The following is a 224-nucleotide window of genomic DNA, read 5'->3' as shown; positions in this document are numbered from 1 at the left end:
AAATCATAAATGAAATATTATTTTTATATATTATTAAATAAGTTATATTTACATATTATTAATTATATTACATATAACTAATTACATATTTTAAAATAATTTCTTTATTTAAAAAAAAAATTTATGCTTTAAATTTTTATATCAAAAATATAGATTATTAAAATTTTTCAATATTATATTTTTTATATAACTTTATATTTTATTTAAATATTTCAAATAAATGT

The sequence above is a fragment of the Apis dorsata genome, unplaced genomic scaffold (genome assembly GCF_000469605.1).
Source record: "Apis dorsata unplaced genomic scaffold, Apis dorsata 1.3 scaffold_815, whole genome shotgun sequence".
NCBI classification, from domain to species: domain Eukaryota; kingdom Metazoa; phylum Arthropoda; class Insecta; order Hymenoptera; family Apidae; genus Apis; species Apis dorsata.
Note: the sequence above shows the minus strand (reverse complement) of the source record.